This window comes from Natator depressus, chromosome 15, assembly GCF_965152275.1.
Source record: "Natator depressus isolate rNatDep1 chromosome 15, rNatDep2.hap1, whole genome shotgun sequence".
NCBI lineage: Eukaryota > Metazoa > Chordata > Testudines > Cheloniidae > Natator > Natator depressus.
Genome location: NC_134248.1, coordinates 13,414,434 through 13,436,177, shown reverse-complemented (window position 1 = coordinate 13,436,177; position 21,744 = coordinate 13,414,434). Strand labels below are relative to the sequence as shown.

Here is a 21,744-nt window from a genome sequence, read left to right as displayed (position 1 = left end):
AGTGGTGGGAGTCTGCTATAGACCACCGGACCAGGGGGATGAGGTGGATGAGGCTTTCTTCCGGCAACTCACGGAAGCTACTAGATCGCATGCCCTGATTCTCATGGGTGACTTTAATTTTCCTGATATCTGCTGGGAGAGCAATACAGCGGTGCATAGACAATCCAGGAAGTTTTTGGAAGGCGTAGGGGACAATTTTCTGGCGCAAGTGCTAGGGGAGCCAACTAGGGGGGGCGCTTTTCTTGACCTGCTGCTCACAAACCGGGTAGAATTAGTGGGGGAAGCAAAAGTGGATGGGAATCTGGGAGGCAGTGACCATGAGTTGGTTGAGTTCAGGATCCTGACGCAGGGAAGAAAGGTAAGCAGCAGGATACGGACCCTGGACTTCAGGAAAGCAGACTTCGACTCCCTCAGGGAACGGATGGGTAGGATCCCCTGGGGGACTATCATGAAGGGGAAGGGAGTCCAGGAGAGCTGGCTGTATTTCAAGGAATCCCTGTTGAGGTTACAGGGACAAACCATCCCGATGAGTCGAAAGAATAGTAAACATGGCAAGCGACCAGCTTGGCTTAATGGTGAAATCCTAGCGGATCTTAAACATAAAAAAGAAGCTTACAAGAAGTGGAAGGTTGGACATATGACCAGGGAAGAGTATAAAAATATTGCTCGGGCATGTAGGAAAGATATAAGGAGGGCCAAATCGCACCTGGAGCTGCAGCTAGCAAGAGATGTCAAGAGTAACAAGAAGGGTTTCTTCAGGTATGTTGGCAACAAGAAGAAAGCCAAGGAAAGTGTGGGCCCCTTACTGAATGAGGGAGGCAACCTAGTGACAGAGGATGTGGAAAAAGCTAATGTACTCAATGCTTTTTTTGCCTCTGTTTTCACTAACAAGGTCAGCTCCCAGACTGCTGCGCTGGGCATCACAGAATGGGGAAGAGATGGCCAGCCCTCTGTGGAGATAGAGGTGGTTAGGGACTATTTAGAAAAGCTGGACGTGCACAAGTCCATGGGGCCGGACGAGTTACATCCGAGAGTGCTGAAGGAATTGGCGGCTGTGATTGCAGAGCCCTTGGCCATTATCTTTGAAAACTCGTGGCGAACGGGGGAAGTCCCGGATGACTGGAAAAAGGCTAATGTAGTGCCAATCTTTAAAAAAGGGAAGAAGGAGGATCCTGGGAACTACAGGCCGGTCAGCCTCACCTCAGTCCCTGGAAAAATCATGGAGCAGGTCCTCAAAGAATCAATCCTGAAGCACTTACATGAGAGGAAAGTGATCAGGAACAGTCAGCATGGATTCACCAAGGGAAGGTCATGCCTGACTAATCTAATCGCCTTTTATGATGAGATTACTGGTTCTGTGGATGAAGGGAAAGCAGTGGATGTATTGTTTCTTGACTTTAGCAAAGCTTTTGACACGGTCTCCCACAGTATTCTTGTCAGCAAGTTAAAGAAGTATGGGCTGGATGAATGCACTATAAGGTGGGTAGAAAGCTGGCTAGATTGTCGGGCTCAACGGGTAGTGATAAATGGCTCCATGTCTAGTTGGCAGCCGGTGTCAAGTGGAGTGCCCCAGGGGTCGGTCCTGGGGCCGGTTTTGTTCAATATCTTCATAAATGATCTGGAGGATGGTGTGGATTGCACTCTCAGCAAATTTGCAGATGATACTAAACTGGGAGGAGTGGTAGATACGCTGGAGGGGAGGGATAGGATACAGAAGGACCTAGACAAATTGGAGGATTGGGCCAAAAGAAATCTGATGAGGTTCAATAAGGATAAGTGCAGGGTCCTGCACTTAGGATGGAAGAATCCAATGCACCGCTACAGACTAGGGACCGAATGGCTAGGCAGCAGTTCTGCGGAAAAGGACCTAGGGGTGACAGTGGACGAGAAGCTGGATATGAGTCAACAGTGTGCCCTTGTTGCCAAGAAGGCCAATGGCATTTTGGGATGTATAAGTAGGGGCATAGCCAGCAGATCGAGGGATGTGATCGTTCCCCTCTATTCGACACTGGTGAGGCCTCATCTGGAGTACTGTGTCCAGTTTTGGGCCCCACACTACAAGAAGGATGTGGATAAATTGGAGAGAGTCCAGCGAAGGGCAACAAAAATGATTAGGGGTCTAGAGCACATGACTTATGAGGAGAGGCTGAGGGAGCTGGGATTGTTTAGTCTGCAGAAGAGAAGAATGAGGGGGGATTTGATAGCTGCTTTCAACTACCTGAAAGGGGGTTCCAAAGAGGATGGCTCTAGACTGTTCTCAATGGTAGCAGATGACAGAACGAGGAGTAATGGTCTCAAGTTGCAATGGGGGAGGTTTAGATTGGATATTAGGAAAAACTTTTTCACTAAGAGGGTGGTGAAACACTGGAATGCGTTACCTAGGGAGGTGGTAGAATCTCCTTCCTTAGAGGTTTTTAAGGTCAGGCTTGACAAAGCCCTGGCTGGGATGATTTAACTGGGAATTGGTCCTGCTTCGAGCAGGGGGTTGGACTAGATGACCTTCTGGGGTCCCTTCCAACCCTGATATTCTATGATTCTATGAAAGAAGAAAAAAATCAAGTGGACCTATCAATATAATAAACTGCTATTTCAGTCAGCACTGGTTTATTGCCAGTATGGACAAAGCATCTCTCTTGGGTTTTTGTTTGGTTGGCCTCTTTTAATGTTTTTGAGACAAAGAGTCTGCTCCTGCAGGCCTTATTTACACAAGTAGCCATTCATGTGAGATTTCCCATTGATTTAGTGGTACTAACATATGAGTAAAGACTACTCATGAATATGGGCTACAGGCTTAGACCCCAAGTATACAGCAGTATTGTCTCTCCTGATTTTTTGAGAGGTGAGAAAATCCACTTCAAGTTAAAAAAAAAATCAATAAAAGCCAGTTGTGAATTGAATTAAGGAGTTTGCACCAGTTTAAGTAAATACATTTAAACTAAACTGGTGCAACAGCTGTGTTTAGGCAGGGTTGTAAGCAAGCTTTCTTTCTTTCTTCCAGCAGTTGGGGAATGTTGCTTCTAATTTACTAGACACCTACTAACCAAAGGTTGATCCACCCTTTTATTTACATTTTATTGATTTTTTTCTTCCCCACCCTGCAAAAATAAGGAAAGAACAGACAAAAAGGGCAGAACAGAAAGGTAAAGGAAGGGAAGGAAAAGGAGAACAACCTCTCCATTTCCATCTGCTCACTTTAAGCTCTTTTAGCTACCTCTATTATATTTAAAATTTAGTCTGGGAAATATTCCACACCCTGCCTGTTCTGGGGTATCTTACAGGGAGCACTAGAAAGCAACAAGTATACTCAGTAGCTACTAGCAAAAAAAATACAGTGTGAACTCTGGGCCTTAGAAAGAAAATACTTACTGTTTGCAATACTAAAGAGTCAGAAGGAGATACCATAAACACCCACAGCCAAGGGATTAGAAGGACAAAGACTACGACTTAGTCACTTACTACCCCATAAAACTGAATAGAGGCTTTTTCCTCTACTCCACTCAGCACACAAGTATCCGCTCTTCTCCATCCCAGTGTGAAGGCTTTGTTGAACTCTTGGATGATAGATCTTAAGACCTTGCCTCCCTCTCAACTCCCAGAGACCTGAATCAAGCCAGGTGATTGGGCAGAAAGCAGAGGTGGATAAAGCAAAACTTTCCAGCTTCAGGTCTGGTAAAAATGTAGGTGGTCTTAGGAGTGCATGTCACCACACACTAAATGTACAGTCCTGCCTTCCCTTAGTTGTAGTAATCGTACATTTGTATTATGCCTTTCAACTCAAAGGATTTTAAAGAGTTACACACATACTCATTCCCATCCACCACTGAAATGCAGCCACCTCTGATATGACCTGCGATAAACCACAGCAACTCTCAGAATAGGAAAACCCTATTGTGCAGCAGCCCAAGTCATCCAAAAACCTGACTTGGACAAAGTTCGTTGTGTGCTCTGACTATTAGACAAGCTGCAGATCTACCCTTAAAAATGCTAGGTTCATTTATTTTCATCTGAAAATGAAAACTGGCCTCCCACGTACATCCTTGTAAATAACACCAACCCAGCCCATTACTTTGACAAATTCTCTTGTGACTCCAACATAAGCAGCCAACTGCATCATCTTGTTGGGGACACTGGGCATGGCCACTAGGTAACTCGAGGGGATGGAAGACCACGAGTGTCGATGAAGCCCCCTCGCACTAGGCCCAAGTGTCCTTGGCCCCCCCCGCCTGGAGGCACTCGCAGCAGTTATGCGTACTAGGCCCAAGTGTCCTTGGCCCCCCGGCCTGGAGGCACTCGCAGCAGTTATGCTGAGGATCTGCAACAATATGTTGCAGAGTCAGACTGCCTGAAACTAAAGAAGGCCAAACAGGGCAGATATGGAAGAACAATGCTGAATAAAGCAGCTTTATGTATGGTTTAACAGATGGTACAGAGAACAAGGGAACTAGCTGGTAACTGGATTGGCTGGCTATATGGATACTTAGGGCAGCTTGCTATTGGATAAGTATGCTGAAGAAAGGATGTATAAAAGCCTGTGTAACTTCCTGCTTGGTGTGCAGGATTTGAGATTCTATTCTCCCTGTACCTTGTTTGCAGCTGCAAATAAACTTTTCTGCTTCTCCACCCCGTTGTGATTATTGAGTGACGCACACCGGGTAACGAACCCCTGCTGTTGTTCGCCTCTGGCACTGGGTGCCAGCAACAATCTATTACACTTCAGGATGATTAGGTACGGGCATACAAACTATACAGCTAATTAGGTACGGGCATACAAACTATACGAGAACTGTATTCGCTTATCAGACAACAACATTTGTGATAAAGGCTGTCTTTGAAGTAATCCCTCCAACATCTTTTTCTTCCTAGTCTGAGAGCACAAAGGAACACTTTAGGAGAGGAATTGAGGAATAACATATCCAACTAAAATTGCCGGGGTCATTTAGGTAGGTACTATGCAGTTACTCTGAAGTTACAACCTGGAGGATTGGTTCAGTTCCAGTTCAGAGAGCAAAGTGCCTCTTACTGAACCGTCAGTACTACTTTCCACAGCATCTAAGTGTTCCTTAGACTTCCAAAGAGTCTCCCTAATTATGCTTAACTTGTGACAGGTGAAAAGATCACAACTCACATAGCCAGGTATATACAGAGCTATTGGTAGAGAGATTCTGTATACATTTACTTGAAATTTCTATTATTCTGAAGACTGGGAATGCCCCATGAGACTGACTACCCTGATACGGAATGGCTCCTGGAACACTTCAGGCAATCCACTGCCACCTGGGGCACAGGCCCACCCCCCCACTTACCTGAAACGTAACCCAATTGTGAGAGTCTCTCCAGCTATCTGATCCAGCCTCGTGGCATCTTGTAGCATCCCTGAAGATAAGGCAGTGTGCTCAGGACTGGGCCCTGTAATGCTGCCTCTCAGGGGATCTGGCTCCTCAGAGAGGACAGGAGAGGGTGACCTTCTCATTGTCCCCTCAGCCACCCGACTCCTCAGGTGTGACTAGGTAAGGGATCTTCTCACAATTAATAGCAGAGAAGAGACTGAGGGGATATTGAGATGTGGGGGGCCCTGCTCACCAGTGGTGACTAGGAGGGCACCCTTAGGGGGGGCAGCACTTCTCTGCTCTGGGAGGGGTCACTAGCTGCTCCAGATGAGATGGAAAGTCATTGATTTTCCTCATGCTACCTTTCCCCCCCCACCATTTCCCTCCCCTCAGTCCCAGCAGCCTGGAAGTGCAGGGGAGGTGGGGGCGGTTGTCTAGCTCAGTTCTAGACAGCCCATGGTGGAAGGAGGAGAGCAGGGTCTCTTTCTACAAGCAGGTCCTCATCCCAGGAGTGGGAGGAGGAATTAATGACCACCCCTCAGGGGACAGTTCGACATTTCACTGGTGCTTCCTTAATCCCACCTTTTCCTTTGCCACAGGCCAGGTGGCCTGGAGGGATTCTCTCTCTGGCTCAGTTAAAAATGGCACAGCAGGAGAGTCACTCTCTTGCCAGGTGGACCATCGTGGGGGTTTTTCCTCCCAAAGCAGAGCCTCAGTCCAGGAAGGAGATCACTAATTGCCTCCCCTCAGGAAGTAGCTTGACTGTTCACCAGTGCTGCATTCTGTCCCCTCCCCATCCCAGTCCCCTTTCCCTTGCCTCAGCCTAGGGTCCCCAGTGTAGGCCTTGCTGGAGCCCTAGGGATAGCTAAAAGTATGAACCAAAGTAGGCCTTGGCAGAATACTAACACACTAGGTATCAGCTACCCAAGTAAGCACATTCCTGACCTGAACGGATGGTACACTGCACCCTGAACTCTCAAGTAACCACATCAGCAAATTCCTAGACAGTACAGGAACACACAGATCCCTTGTAAAATAAGAAAGAAATGACAGGATAATAGATGAGGATTGAACTAGCAGGTACAAGGAGGGTAGCTAACATATGGAATGGAATACATAACTTGTTTGTATCAATATACGAAAGGAGAGTGGAAGGAGGGGCATCTTTGTATTGGCCTAGGGGACGATATCATGTTGAGCGAGCTAATACCTTGTTGCAGGCATACATGTGTTAATACCCTGTAACCACTGAGCCAGGCACTAGGACTGTGCCTTGTCGAAAATAAACCTGGCTGAGCCTTCGCCACCAAACCGAGCCTGCGGTCTTTCGTTATGAGCAACATCAAGGGCTGCTGAATCAACAAGCTACACTCTCTGCAGCTCCAAGAACAGCAGCACTAACACCACCCACTTTCAGACAGTCTCCTCCCAGCTTTCTGCAGACCATGCCAAGTTACTGATCTCCAACACAAAGATTCCCAGTAGGCACCAAGCACCACTGGTCTTGTAGGAGGAACCTTTTGGGTGCCAGCAGTCAGGAAACTGTGGGATAAGGAGAAACTAGAGCTGTATGCTTCCCCCCCTCCATACACACACACACACACAGGGCTGGCTTTTCCAGGCCCTACGCCCTGACTGAAGGCAATGGGGGGCCCTTTGTGCCCAGAGGGGCTACAGGGGCCTAGATCCACCATTACTCTTATTATTTCTCCTCAGGAAATAATTAATTCAATTTTTCTCCTATTGGGACCCCAAAACCTGCCTTGTATCCTAACCACACACACCTCACCTCAAATGCCCTCCTGCCCACATATCCTATCCCCCTCAATAACCCTATTGGTGAACATTCAAGTGGACAGCAACCCTTGTTAGGGACAAAAGTCACACTGGCCCAATTTTTCCACCCATACAGTGCTGTGTAGTACCTTACACTATGAGTATTCACATTGATTTCTCATCCTGTTGACTACAGTGGGACCACTTGTAGCATACAGCATGAAGAACAAGGACTCAGAGACTAGTCCTTTTCTTTAAGCTTAGCAAATGTAGTACTGGTGAAAGAGGAAGTCATAAGGCCTGATCTAAAATCCATTGATGTTAATAGGAGTCTTTCCACTGACTTTAGGCCAGGCCCACATAACATAAGGAGCATTTGCTATTTTCTCATATTCTATTCCATGTAAAGGGCTCCCAGAACACACAGTTATGGAAAGTTTCTACATTTGTTGTTATACTTAACATTGCAAAACAGTTCTCATTATAACCCCCTATTCTTATATACTTGTAACTTTCTGAAACATTCACTTTTTAAATATTTTTCATGATTGGCCTGTATCCAAAAATGAATTATTGTTTAAACATTAAACAAAATCTATCTGTTTGTTATGAGTGAAAAATACACATTTTCCCCACTGTAATATATTTACAGTTCCTACTTGCATTAACATTAAGGCCAGCAGGTGGCTTAGCCAGCCTCTTTCCCCTCTACTAACCCCAACAGGTGAGCCTGAGTGGGCGGTGGGGCGGGAACTGCTGACTATCAGGAGATCCTAATTAATTATTATGCATTTGTGGGGCTTTTTATAGGAGAGCGAGCAGCATAACAGGTATACTGTGAAACAGCACAGGGAGTAGTAGTTTCAGTGAGGATTTTAACAAAGGCTAGAAAAAGGCTCTTTGTAATCAAAAGATGCCTAAATTCATTATTAACACAAATGTGAGCAAGGATAAAGTGCCAGATTGCTTGATAGAAGAGCTCACCCATCAACTACCAAAAGCATTGGGCAAACCTGCACAGGTAAGCAGAAAAGGTTCAAACAATTACTGTATTTATAATCTAGGCACAATATAGTATATGCTAAGGTCTTAATCCAGAAAAGAATACATGGAAATACATCTATTGTTACTTCACTGAATTCCTGAAAAATTTAACAGTATTTAGAACCTTCTATTTGCGCGTGCAAACACACACACCCCTAAAATAATTCTGGGCCTGAACAGCCTGTGTATAACATTTAAGATGACTCATAAGAAAAGAGAATAATTCCCTTGATGTGGAAACCATAACAACTTCCTGACTTTGTGTTCAAGTTCCCTTTTAATGTAGGTTTTTCTACAACCAATATACATACTGCATATGAAGTCCTGAGATCTGGTTTGTAGTCCCAATTCTGCCATGGACTTTCCTGACCTTTTGGCATTAAATGCTCAACCATTATGTTGCACTGACCTGAAATTTTGCATTGAATTTGTTTTTAATCAAGAAAAATTGACTGTCTGCAAAGTCAAATAAATGGACTCCAATGTGTAAATCAAATCAACTTATATGCCACCGTTGAAATCAACAGAATTGTCCCTACTAATTCTGGATTTGGCCCAGTGTATTTATGTGAATCTTTCCATGTGTATAGGATGACAACTGAAATAAATGTAATATGTTTCCATGGGCTAGATTCTCATCTTGGCTTGATAAGAATTAGTCACATCTGACAGCCCACTGTGTGAAGTTCCAGGTGCATACTCACTGCAATTTTCTGAATGTATCAATGGGCTTTCTGAATGTGATTTTTCCAGCAATATTTTCAAAACACATCTATTATTTCTAAACCAAAAAGACCAAAATCAGTTGTGGTGTAAGTGGGTGCAAACATGGAGCTGAACCTGTTGTACATCAGGGCTAGATTTAAGCCAATATTTGCAGAAGCATTTCTCCACTTTCTAGGATTAAGTCCATGGCAAATCTAAAGTTTTAAAGAGAAACCATTTTTCAGTTAACTGAGCAGGAAAAACAGCATTTAATGTTTCTTAGAACACGCAAACATCCTTTTCACATTTTTATAACACAAACTGATTTAGTTTGAGACTAAGAGTTAAAGAAAATTTAGTTTGGGACTAAAACTAGCATGTAAATGTCAACTGAAAAAGCAATATAAAACACCTACTTGAATAATGTCCTGATTTGGAAGAGGGGTAAGACGCTTATTTCAGTAATGTCAAAAAAGGATGGGGAAACAAGAAATATGATCTAAATATAAATAGGCAATTAAACATGTTAAATGTCAGCTTTCAGATTAAAGTTTAGCTTTTCCCTGAAAAGTGACTTTGTAACAATGGAATCATGGGGCTAATATTCAGTGCGTGTGACTCCATGTGAGATTTGCTAAATTCAGTCATTTTTCCAACTAACAGCCCAGCAAACTCAACTTGGACTTCGAGTCAAACTGAGCTCTCCTTCTCACACATCCCAGCGCTAAGATACTTCAAGTCAAATGTTGCAACTCAATTACACAAGTGCAACCCTATTGCCTTCAGATTCTGATTTCCATTTCTCATGTACAACCACGCTAAAAGGTGATGGATTTTGCAGAGGTGTCAATGAGGTACTAAACCATGGCCTCTAGTATCTTTATTTCTGGTGATAATGTACAAGAAAGAGAAAAGCCAGCCTGAGTTTCAGGACCCAAGTCTCTGGTAGAGTTTGCACTGCTCTACATGGGAGGTCACGTTTAAAGAACCACCAACTTTAATATCTCAGCCAGGGCCTCATACTGAGATGTGGCTTTCCATAGCCACCTACTCGGATCACAAATGTGGTATGAAGGGTGTTGGGAAAAGAAGTGTTATTCAAACACAACTGAAATAGTAATGCAAAACTGCTTTTTGTATAAACATGCTCCTCTTTCCAGAAGCAGCTCTTCTTTATACTGAATACTTAAAAAAACCAAACTATTTTCAATGTGGAAAAGGAACTGCCTGCTGTACAATGCAGTACAGCCAACCTCTGCCTTAGGTGTTTCCATGTGAAGCAGCAGTGTTCAGGAATCCGAGGTCAGGGTTATACGGATTCTCTTGCATTTCCACACAATTGGTTGGGTAAGGACTGATGGTTGAAGCACAGGTAGCCACTGCGGGGGAGAGGAACAGAGGTGAAGTACATGCTTACAGCACTTGATCGGAAGTTTCACGGTTAGAATCAGTGCTGTGTAAGTTTTTACTAATGTTTGAATTCATGGTAAACAATATTTGCTGTGAAGTTGGGCACGTCTCAATTATTCACAGATATGTCTCTTTATCTGACCTGCTCAAGTTTTTAACCATTGTTATTAGTATCAAATAACACAGTCCATCAAGCTTCTGCTTTGCATAGATTCTTAAGACTGCAAGGCCAGAAGGGACCACTCTGATTATCTAGTGCAGGGGCAGGGCAAACTTTTTGGCCTGAGGGCCTCCATCGGGTTTCTGAAATTGTATGGAGGGCCGGTTAGGGGAGGCTGTGCCTCCCCAAACAGCCAGGCATAGCCCGGCGGGACTCCTGCCCCATCCAACCCCCCCCCCCCGTTCCCTGCTGGCCGCGGCCCCCCCCCCCCCCCGGATCCCTGCCCCTGCTCTTGGTCTGCTGACTGTCCCTGGACCCCCTGCCCCTAACTGCCCCATCCAACCCCCACCTCCTTCCTAACTGCCCCCCCAGGACCCCTGCCCCATCCAACCACCCCTTCTCCCTGACTGCCCCATGCCCCTGACTGCCCCCATTCAACATCCGTTCCCCGCCCTCTGACCACCCCAACCCCTATCCACGGCCCTGACCATCCCCCCGAACTCCCCTGCCCTCTATCCAACCTGCCCTGCCCCGTTACCGCGCTGCCTGGAGCAGCGCTGGCTGGCAGCGCAGCTGCACCAGGACAGGTAGCTGTGCCGTGCAGCACAGAGCACTGGGTCAGGACGGACTCTGCAGCCCCAGAGCACTGTGCCGTGCGGTGGCGTGGCTGCAGGGAAGGGGGGGAAGACAGCCTCCCGGGCCAGGAGCTCAGGGGCCAGGCAGGATGGTCCCGCGGGCCACAGTTTGCCCACCTCTGATCTAGTATGACCTCCCATATAACTAAAAAGTACTAGAACTTTCCCAAAATAATTCCTTTCCAACTAGGGCATCTCTTTTTTAAAAAAAAAGAAATCCAATCTTGATTTTAAAACTGCCAGGGATGGAGAATCCGCCAAACCCTTGGCAATTATGCAAGATTCTTGCATAAACACAGCTTCTTTGGAAGCACCATCAAGCAGTAACAGAAAAAAGGAGACACTAGCATCTACATTCTTGCTGCCTCCAACCAAAGCTGACCTGCTAGATAGTAAGTACAAGTCATCAAAGGCAATCATTGTTTGAGTTTTAGTGAAGGTAAAAAAAGAGCATAGTGTGTCCCATTACAAGCTTTCTGGTTATGTCCTATTAGAAGTGATTGGAGTACCCAGTACCAAACTACACTCTGCTTGCCTCATTACCAAACCAATGGGGACTTTTTAGCCGACAAAGATCCATGACTGCAGTACTGACATCAAGGTACTAAAACAGCTATTGCTCCCAAGAGCTTTTGCAAGGATCTGTTTTCTTCACTAACACCAAAAAGCTGCTGGGAATTGCAGCAGATGTTGACTGAAAGACTGTTAGAGAAGTTTATATGAAAAGCAAGGCAAAAGTTGCCTGTTTATTGAATTTAAAGAAATGGCTACAAAATTGGTTGGTGGCATTCTCAACTTTTTCAGGTCAGAGTAGACTGTATTCATCACTCCAAACTAGTTGGTGGCACTATCCTCCATATTAGTATGCAAGTGAAAGGTCTAAAACATTTCCATAAATTTAATCTTTATTGAATACAATTTTAAAACATGCTCTACCCTCTCCAGTCCCTAAAGCAGCAGCAGCTTTCATGAACAACACACAGCTTGGTCCAGTACTGTACCACCTTCTCATTAGTAGAGGAGCATTTTAGAAAACTGGATTTGCTATTCCATTTTAGGAAGCTATCTTCAAACAATAGAAGAAAGATGCCAGAGCTTGCAAGATAGGATTCCCTCAGAATGCTGTCGGTATAATTGGGGTTAGATAATGCTACACCACCCCGTGTAGTAGTGTGTTTGAGATGTTCTTGACCAGGATTTTGATACTCGTAATTGAAATTGAGCATTCTAACACTACTTTTGTAATGATGATTAGATTACCTATCATCACTAGGTGTGGGACCTTCTGCTGTGATGGACTAATTCCTACCTGTAGCTCATTTTCCACTAGTCTCACCTTCCTTTCTAAGAATCAGTTCTTTTCAAAATCAGTTGAACAAGCCAACCTCATGTCTCGCTACCACAGTACCATTGGAAATACGATATTAACTTCACTCTCTGATAGACACAGTTGAGTCCATTCAATGAGCCAAATTCATGCCAGGTGTAAAGCCAGGCAAGGCAATGACATTACACTGGGAATCTGCTCACTATATTCCAGACTACCTATGTCTTCCTCCCAGACCTTGTCCTTTTCTCTTACAATTGAACACTTTTCTCTCCCTCGCCTGCGGTCATGATGTCAGTATAATTTTCAAGTTCTCCTATCTTTCTTCCACATTCAGGCTTTTGGTAAGTCCTGCCACTTTCCCTTTATCACCACTAAAGCCAGTCTTTTCTTCTCCATTCCTACTGCTTAAACCAGAGTACACAGCATGGTCACTCTTGTAATGTTTTCTCTGCAGATTCTCTTTCCCACCACTCTAGCTAGAAGTCCATTAAATAGAATGAGAATTTGTATCCTTAAAACTTGCAATGTGATTGCTGATATTAATTGTATATGAGATACTCATTCAGGTTGTGTCCTGAAAACCTGCACGGTGTCTAGTTCTCTTAAGCTTTGAATAGTTGTGTACTTTCTCTATTCTTATTTTTGTGCACAGTAATTGGCTGGTTGTGATACTTCAAGCATGAACTCTAATTACAAAGACTGAGAAACAGAACAATTTAATTGCATTTCTTTAATTATAATGCATGTATTTTTTCACCATTAGAACTTTTTGTCCTTTAAATCAGTTGCAGGACTTTTAAAATCCTGAAATACCCCCCATCTGTTTCAAAATTTAAGAACTTTTTTCTGTAAAACATGTTGGAAAGAAGATTGCACCAGATTTTTATTTATGCAGTGGTTCTTTGTCTACTAAATTTTAATAAACTAATTTATGGGGTGGGGGGGGAGACATCCTTTCAAGTCAATAGTGTCAGGGCATACTATTGACTCTGCTACTATGAATTGGCAGAATGACTCAGTTGAACAACATGCAGTCAGACTCTCTACCTCATGAGATATTCATAAGAAAAAAAAGTTTAATTACAAAACAGAACAACTTCCATGCACAGGGCTCCTGGGGTAGCTTGAAGCTCAGCCTGGAACTTGATCACCCTCCTGACCTTTTACTCCCCAGTCTCCCAAGCAGCCACACTTCTACTGAGCTCCTGTGCAAGGGGATAGGGAAAGATCACCCGTTAACACTTTGCTCATGGGGAGCTATTGTTCTTGCACAGACATACTAGAGAAACAACCTTGATGTTTCTGGTATGATCAGAAATGAGAAAATTAACAAAGTTGGCATAGAACTGGCCATAATTAAGCTTTCAATTTCACAGCCAAAAGATAAATTCTGGGCATCTTCCCTTCCTTAGCAGTTTTATCAGTTTGACTGCAGAATCAAAAAAGACAAGTGTGTAAGGCAGATAAATATTCTCAGGTCAATTCCTCTGTGCTGATTTTAAAAGCAAATGAGTGGGCATTTGAGTATATAAAAATAGGAAATAAGGAACATATGTAACTGAACCCTTACTGTTTCTTTACTCTTTTTAATGAGCATCTTTATTTTATAAGAACAACAAAGTTTTAGCTCTCTGTGCCTGTTAAGTGAATGATGCACTTGCAGAAGCTTTTCAAGATAACAATCCAATTCCCCACATAATGGCAGAAACAAGGGTTGAGATGTAGGCAGGAGCAGCATCTTTAAAGGCAAGATGAGGTATTTGAATTTGACGCAGAAATACCCTGCAGGTCAGGGGACATAGAAGTAGGCACCTACACCCAGAGCTTCAAACTTATTTATGCACTGAAATCCCATGGATTTCAATGCAGGTTAGGGACCAAAATACCTTTGTGGATCTGGGCCCTGGACACTTTAGAAAAATCACATTAAATGCCTAACTGCGTTATTAGGTACCCAAATACCTTTTGAAATCTAGCCCTTAGTGACTTCTTGAGAACAGTTCCAATGTGTGTATGTCACAACATTTTGCAGCTTCCCCCAGCAGCAAAGTCTTTAGAATGGTGTATTCTAGTCTGAAGTGATGTGACCTAATTTTATTTTGGTAGGGTTAATTGATTTACACCCTCCCCTATCATTCCACATGCTTCACTTCATAGTCTGCTGCTGTTGACATCATGGGGGGGAATGAGAAGGGAGTCGGTGCCTCCTGTGTTTCAGAGGCAAAGTTTAAGAATAAAGTGGAGGCCTTGACACAGGGATTTCCATGTCTCTTGAGAGGGGGTTATCAGCACCCTAATGCTCCAGGAGTCCTTTTCACAAGTGTGTGCTTAAGTGACATCCACAGCCCACACTTCAGTGCTCAAGTTTCCAGGTGGGATTTTCAGGGGTACTTAGTATTGGTCTGGCACTGCTCCCATTAAGTTCAATGGGAGCAAAGTTGACAACCAACACAAAACTTTTTTGAAAATCCCTCCTGAAATTCATCCCACTGTAGATGGCAGACATGCCTCCGTACCACTTAAATAGGATTTAAACCCTATTCTGAGGGCTTTAGTACACTAGGTTTGTGTTGCCTCTCTGCACAGGAGTGACTGTCATCTGAGTAAAATGAAAGTGTGAATTTAAGTGCTAATGTAAGCATTGTTGGCCTGCCTCTCTAAGCACCCCCATTTGACAATAGTATCTCACATATGCACAAGGGATGGCTGCTCATTGGGTTTGTAGCAGCTCAGCTCCTTTTTATATTTAAACACTTAAGATCATTTTGGCTAATTCCCCCTTACAAACCTCCCACTATACTGATGCTATAATCAGAGTGTGTGTAAATAACTGGCACTCTCCCTCCTTCCCTAATTCTTGTTACCAAGGTGTTATTTTCATGGCTGGTCTAATGGACACCTGCTCCTTGGAGGCAACAAACGGCCGAGTTTAGTGCCACCCATTTCCCTCTATTAGGAAACTAATCCTGATTATTCTTACATGTAATCAAAATCCACCGCACCAAGTTGTGTATTCTTTAGGCAGAGTTATGTGGGTGCAGAGGAAGAGATGCCCCATATGCGGGGCAGGAGAGCAAGGGAACTATGCTACCACCTATAACTTAATACTCACAAGGACAACAGCTGCTGCAATGCACCCCACAACCTTAGTGTCATGCTTTCTAAGAAAAAAGAGTTCTACAATAGAGGGAGTAATGAAGGTAGCATCACCCGGCCCAAATGCTACATGCTAGAAGCATCCCTGGCTTATTAATAACTGTCTAGTTGGGTGATTAGCAGCACTATCTTTAGAAGTTTTGTATGGCACAAGTGTGTCCAAAAGCACTGTGATGGGTTTGGGCACAGAGACCCCCTTGGGACTGTCACCTGATGTGCTGAAATTACCTCTAAGCCCTTTTTTTTTTTTTTGCACCAGCTTAGGACTCCAGAACCCTGTCTTGTTGAGCCAGACACGCTAGCCTGCTGCAACACAAACCCAGGTCTGAACCACACCCCCAAAGCTGCAGACTTAACTGAAAACAGCTGAGCAAGTACTCCTGTCTCCAGCACCCAGACACCCAGCTCCCAATGGGATCCAAACCCCAAATAAATCAGTTAACCCTGTATAAGCTTTATACAGAAACTTAAATGGTCCACCCTCTATAACGCTGAGAGATATACACAGCTGTTTGCTCCCCCAGGTATCAATCACTTACTCTGGGTTAATAAAAATCAAAGTATAAAAAGTAGGATTTAAGTGGTTTCAAGTAATGACAGAACAAAATAAGTTACCAAGCAAAAAAAAAAAAACACACAAGTCTAAGCCTAATACATTAAGAAACTGAATACAGGTAATCTCACTCAGATGTTCCAATAAGCTTCTTTTGCAGACTAGACTCCTTCCTAGTCTGGGCCCAATCCTTTCCCCTGGTACAGTCCATTAGTTCCAGCTCAGGTGGTAACTAGGGGATTTCTCATGACTGGCATCCCCCTTTGTTCTGTTCCACCCCCTTTTATAGCTTTGGCACAAGGTGGGAATCTTGTCTCTCTGGGTCCCCTCCCCTCTTTCTAAATGGGGAAGCACCAGGTTTAAGATGGATTCCAGTACCAGGTGACATGGTCAGACATACTGTGAGACCCCAGCCTCCATTCTTCCTGCTCTGACTCACAAGAACTAACACAGGAAGGATTACAGATAAACAGAGCCATTTACAACCAATTGTCTTACTCACTGGGAGCCATCAAGATTCTAAACCATTAATGGCCCACACTTTGCATGATTACAATAGGACCTCAGAGTAATACTTCATATTTCTAGTTTTAGATACAAGAATGATACATACAAATAGGATGAACACTCAGTAGATAAGCTTTGTAAGGATACCTTACAAGAGACTTTTTGCATAAAGCATATTTGAGTTACATTATTCACTCATAAGCATATTTCCATAAACATATGGAGTACAACATCATAAGCACCCCATGTAGTCACACCCTACACACTACTGTAACCGTTGTACAAAGTACACTTTGAGGAATCATTTGAAAACTAGATTTACTTGTCACTAATATCATGGTGAAATAGATGTAGCAATATTTAAGTAATAAAGTCCCCCGTATGATGTCATTAGCATATGGTCAAAACCAGACAGCCCTGCCAAGGTAGGCAAAAGCTGTTAAACAAGCCTATCCTAACCAAAGTAATTTTACCTCAATTTACATTAATTAGTAAACAGGGTCCTCAAGATAGCAGAGGGAGGAGATTGCTGACAAGTTTTGTTTCCTGCCATCAAGTGGGGGAAATGAGGAATCTGGTGGTGAAGGAAGCTCTATGATCTGTCACCTACCTCACAGTTCAAATGAGCTTTACTTGCAGGGGGAGGGGAGGAGCAGGAAACCCTTCAGAATAATCCACTTTGAGGATTCCTTAGACTATATAGAGAACCCCAAGTTATTTCACCTAAACCCCTTGGGCATCTGGGCAAGATCCTGACCAAGGAAGAGTCAGTCCCCCTCTTAATAGAAAACTGGGGGTGAGTAAGGCCATCTTAAAGCCTTGAACCAAAACTTGCTAGATTACATTTTAGATGGGTGGTTTCACTTTTATTTGCAGGTAACCATTTCTAACTCATTTGAATTCATTTAAAATCATGTGTTATGAAACTCATTTTGTTTTTAATCAAAAGTGTGATATTTAAACTGAACAGTTAGCTAACTCCAGTTAAAGTAGCTAGCTATTGGATACTGACTCCTTAAAAGGGCAGCAAACCTTAATATCCCTCTGTCCAGTCCTGGAACAATCAAAACAGGTTTTTGGGAAAATTCATGGCTGTGTGTGTGGAATCACCATACCAGTTGTTAACCAAGGCTGGTAGAAGCCAGTGGAAGTCAGAGATTGCAGGCAGGCGCCAGGATCCAAAGCATTGGACCAGGGTTGCCCACTATATAGACAGTGCATCCTTGTTGCTGAGGGTGGGTGACCCAGGCAGAGGAACCACAGCAGCAAGGCACTTGAGGTTACAGGGCAAGGGGTAGCAACTCCTCACTTGTATTGAATGCACCGAAGAAGGTAACAACAAGCTAGGGTGAAGAGCGAGTATACAAGGGACACAAGGCACAAACATATTGCAATACAAACTGCCATTAACTGTCAATGGGATTTAGGCACTCAAGTGTAATTTGTGCCTTTGAAAATCTCCCCCCCCCCACCCCCCCATCACAAAGAAAAGCAATCTTTTTCTTCTTACAGTATCTAGCACTACAGATCTCTGATCAGCTGCTGTCCTTCCATGGCTCCAAAGACCCCTGCGCCATGTGCTTTCTCTACAGCATTGGCAAGATAGGAGACCAGGAGAACAAGGACTATTCCAAGCTGCTGTGACCTGCTGAACATACATCTGAAAATGCCTGCAGACAGGTGAGCCTGTACTACAGCGTGCCTGATTTGGTGTCTCCATATCTGTTTAAACTACTAACCCCAAATTACATAGCTCTTTGCATTAACTTTTTTGAACAACCTGTTTGAAGACAGTAAAACACAAAATTTAAACTCTGTATTGCCAATTGTCATAATAGGAAGGGGATAACCCCTTCAGCACAAATGGCAGGAGATTCTGGTGCTGAACATCTCAGGTTCAGTTAGTGTGTGACCATGGCCAGCTGATTAGATAACAACTTGACTAACTACTAGAGAATAAAATTGACGCTACAAGAACAGAAACTGAAGAAAAAAGTTAAAATCCTGTCAGCTTAGAAACCATATTTTTTAAAAATAAAGGTTTGACAAATAAGTAACTTTCCACTACTGTTTGCTTTTCACATCTGGTCTTCCAGAATGCAACATTGTACTAATCAGTATCACTTGCTAGTTATTTATTTCACTTTCAGGTTGTCATGCACTTGAATTTTCAATGCAGAATCTGGGATGCAAACAAACTGCAGAGGAATGTTTTGTTTCAAAAAAAAAAAAAACCAAACCAACCTGTTTCCATCAGAATTTTTACAAAAGAAAAAGCAGCATTTGTTGCTCTTCCTGTACGTAGGCCCAAACTGGACATGACAATTTATTTAAGAGTAAATAATTTAAGGTAAGTTGAAATAATATGTACAAATTGACAGGAAGATAGGGAGACTACATTAAGCTTTTGCAGATGCTTGACAGTTTAAGGAACATGTAATTCAGATAGTAAAATCTGGAGAAGGCTTCAGGATTACAGGGATATTTGACACTGTTAGTTTCACTAAGTGAAACAGTTTGCAGAGCTTTGTTCTCAGCATCTCTTCTCTTTCAGAATCTACATCAGCTACTTTGATATGAGTGCTGCCAACGTAGGCTGGAACCGTACCACCTTTGCTTAAGGCACCTACATAAAGTAACAGGTTATTCGTGGACCAGCATTTACTGAGTTCTGAGATTAGTGCTCATGTCATACTTTCTGCATTGTATGCGCAAATTCAAGGATCACGATTCCTTAGAAGCATGCTTACCTGTTGCTGCTTTAACATTCTTCTGCACCACACCTGTAAAAGAAAAGCAGAGACTTAGAAAAAGTGCAGAGTGTCTTATTACTTTTCAGAGACATGGGAAGATGGACACGCTTTCTGTTGATCTGTATGAGAGATACTTCTTAATTGTACATTAGACTTGCTCTGAGCAGGATTAGTTGACTTATTAAATGTCAGCAGCAACCTGTCTATACAAGCTGCTAATATTGGAGGGAAATTTGAGTTTTCATTGCCTAGACAAAGCCACAGAGGCAAGCACAGCACTAAATGCCTGATTAGATGGCAACAGAAGTCTAGCCAAAGTTTAGCTAATCTGCACCAGGCACTTAATTCTCAAGCCAATTTTAAAAGGATAGCTTACAGTCAGACTTCAACAGTAGTTTTATCTGAGGAAGGAGTACAGGATTGGGCCATAGAACTCCATTTACAGTTGGCCAAAAACCAGTTAATTCAGGTTAAAGAAACTGACTGGTCCAATTTGGCCCAAAATGTAGGCATTTGTTTTTTTAAGCCACAAACATAAAGCCAGAGGAAGTTGGTCAATGTTTGTGCAACATTACCACAGTCACCAGATTGTAAATGGACTTCCTAGCTTTGTTTAGCTGAACATGCAGCCAGTTAGCCTTTAAAGAACTACATATTTGACAGCTGTGGTGGAGGGTTGCTGGGAAATTGAATTTATCACCAATAAACTTGTCTCCTGCCTGAAACCATCTAAAGTTTCATATTCATCAGTATAGGAGCTGAAGACTGGTTTTACCCAAACAAGCACAAAACATTGGGTTCCATCATGAGAGCTTTTCCAGTGGAAGTTTTCTTTAAACAAATAATCATCCCCCTTTAGCACCAGCTTCCAAACATGGCAGTATTTCAGGGTCTCTGGCACTACAAACAAGTCATCCCAGCTAGTCTACTTTCCATGTTCATGAAGAAAAATACCAGATGTAAACAGCATAAAAGTAATGAGTCAGTCATTTTAAGCTGACTCAGGTCTTGATCTAAAGTATTAATTATATTATATATAAAAGGCACAGGCCATCATCCCCCTTCCCTCCAACACAAACATCCTTCCAGCACTGTGGATACTCTACCATAGTTTTTCCCCCAACTCAGTTATCAATAAGCTTAGCCAAGGCTTTTACATGTCAACCAAGCCCTCCCCCACTTCTGAGGCTCTCAGATATTAACAGACTGCATAACAAAGATCTTCTTCCCTAGGAGGCAGCCTCCAGCTCAGTCTCAGGGTAGTCCCACATCAGGTACATCATTTAAGAAAGATTCAGGGAGCGGGGGGGGGGGGGGGGGCAAAGTTTGTATTTCTAATGACCACATCCAAAGTCTTCAGGCAGGGAGAAGGACAAGAAAAAAGTAGAAGACATAAGGGAACATAGAGACCTAGAAAAAGTCAAAGAGCAAGTAATTCCCCACCCCATATTAAATAGCACCCTTTCCCACACCTAGACTCTTTACATAGTAGGTATTCTCTCAACACTGATTCCTTCACTGGAGCCAGGGCCATCCTACCCTCTACAGCTCTTCTCCTGATAGCATGCAGCCCATAGCACCTCACAAACAAAGCTTCCTGCAACTATGTAGGCAGTTCCTTTCCTTAAAAGGCTTCACTCACTGTAGGAGTATTCTTCACCTGCACTGTAGTAGCCATTTATCAGCTCCAGGTGCTCATTAAAAAAATTAGCTTCCAACCACCCACCTAGGCAATTAATTGGCAGGTGGGCCAAGATTGGCTCGTTCTCCTTAAAGACGTCAGTTCTAGGTAGACTGAGCTCTGACCAGCTACCCTGTGACAATACATAAGGAAATGTGCTTCCTAAAAATATGTTTTAATATAAGAGTGTTCCTTTAAACACGGTTTAGTCAAGTCAGCCAGTGTGGAGAAGTTAAAAAATGAATTTAGAAACTGTGTTCTAGCTCAGGTAGAAATCTGGGCTAGAACACAGCTTCTAAACTAAATTTAGACATGCTTTTGGCCTGTTCATGCTGGCCAGTCTAACACAGTTTAAACAGAATTAGCTTGAACTGATTTTAAATTGTATTACCAAAATAGTCTGAATAATGTGGCTCCCAGCCCCCTTTAGATTTGGCCTTACTGCCCTTTCTTAGAATCACTCTGCACACTTAAACTGAAGAGTAGGGTTGCGCTACAAACCCTCCCTGTATCTGTATTAGCAAAAGTGTGTCCAAAATTGTACTTACACCAAAAAACATAGTTGTAGCAAGGCAGTTAGCTACTTACTAGAAACTATGGTCACATCTGCTACAAGAGGCCAATATCAGATCCCAGGATTTGGAATGTGCGGAGACCGTAAATGGACAAACTGTTTCCCCTCCCCTTTTCACCAATTGAGCAATGTC

At 43.3% G+C, this 21,744-nt stretch overlaps 1 pseudogene; it reads left to right on the top strand.

Moving 5' to 3' along the window:
* Nucleotides 1-8,016: 8,016 nt before the first annotated feature.
* On the top strand, nucleotides 8,017-19,224 carry LOC141999326 (macrophage migration inhibitory factor-like; annotated as a pseudogene).
* The last annotated feature ends 2,520 nt before the right edge of the window (nucleotides 19,225-21,744 follow it).